Here is a 1,485-nt window from a genome sequence, read left to right as displayed (position 1 = left end):
TCAGTTTATTGCGTGTCATAAAGTTCTGAATAAGACAAAGAAGGGTCATATGCAGCATCTCGATGTGTCTCTTCATGCGACGGAGTACGATGAGCTGAACGGCAATGCAATAAATCAACTCATTGTCGCACTGAAGGGCGAAGTTCAGCAACAGGTAAATCCAACTCAAAATAAATAAATAAATATGACAAACGAATATGTGCTTCTTCTACATGCTCTGTATACATATTAAACTAAAACTAAACTCCGTCCGAACAGGCCTTGGAAGGTCCAATTGTTCTGACAGGCCGCCATGTCATCCTCAGCCCACAGGCCTCACTGCATGTGGCTATGGAGGGGCATGTGGTCAGCACACTGCTCTCGCGACCATACGTTAGTTCATGAGACCGGAGTCACTACTTCTCAATCAAACAGGTCCTCAGTTTGCCTCACAAGGACTAAGTGCACCCCGCTTGCCAACAGTGCTTGGCAGACTGGATGGTCACCCATCCAAGTGCTAGCCCAGCCCGACAGTGCTTAACTTCAGTGATCTGATGGGAACCGGTGTTACCACTGTGGCAAGGCCGTTGGCTCTGTACATATATTGATTTCGTTTATTACTTACGTTTTATGCAACTATTGTAGATTGCTGACGTCAACAAAGATTCAACTGATGCGGCACTTCGAGCACGCTAAAGCGGTACACACACCACTACAACAACTGGAGCACAGTTCTCATGGGATCCCATGGTGAAATCATTCCAGCTCGCTGTTGTCGAAGGAGCTTGCCTCTCCAACCAAATGGTATCTCGTTGGATCTGCCATATGGGCACAGATTTCGAAAATCAACTGAAGCAAAAGTGCCAGACTTTTGTAGCTTTTTCGTTAGACCTTCATGAAATCACAGATGTCACAGACGTTTCTCAGCATGCTATGTTTATGAGGGGCGTTAATTTGGAACTACAGGTTTTTAATGAGCTGCTAGACGTGATACTGATGGAGTACACAACTACATGTCACGTCATATTTGAGGTTATCTGTGAATCTGTAGAAAACATGTGCTTGCCATGGGCGGCCTTTGTTCTGTGGCAACAAACGGTGCACTGCAAATGGTTGGGAGCCAGGAAGGTTTTGTGAGTCGTTTGAACGAAAAAATCAAGACGGAATTTCGGAAAGAAATATGAAGAATACACTGTTTGGATGACTGGGAAACACTTTGTGCTAAGAGTGTGCAATGCACCGCCATCATGAAGGTCGTGGTGAAGTGTGTAAATTTTGTAAGGCGCCATGCTGCCAATCACCACCAGTTCAAATGCGTTTTGCACTATTAGGAAGCAACCTAAAGTGATATTCCATATCACTGTATAGCGCGGTGGCTTAGCAGAGGCAAGGTTCTCGATGTATTTTTCGCTGTTCAGGAAGAAATTGCACTGTTGGCGGAAATGAAAGGAGAGAGGCAACTATCACTCAGTGACGAGACATGGGTAGCAGACCTGGCCTTCCTAA

The 1,485-nt window shown here is 45.4% G+C and overlaps 1 pseudogene; it reads right to left on the bottom strand.

Annotated features, from left to right (window-relative positions):
- Positions 1 to 453: 453 nt before the first annotated feature.
- Positions 454 to 571, bottom strand: LOC124724547 (annotated as a pseudogene).
- Positions 572 to 1,485: the final 914 nt, after the last annotated feature.

This window comes from Schistocerca piceifrons, chromosome 1 (genome assembly GCF_021461385.2).
Source record: "Schistocerca piceifrons isolate TAMUIC-IGC-003096 chromosome 1, iqSchPice1.1, whole genome shotgun sequence".
NCBI classification, from domain to species: Eukaryota; Metazoa; Arthropoda; class Insecta; order Orthoptera; family Acrididae; genus Schistocerca; species Schistocerca piceifrons.
This window is presented reverse-complemented; position numbering and strand designations above follow the sequence as displayed.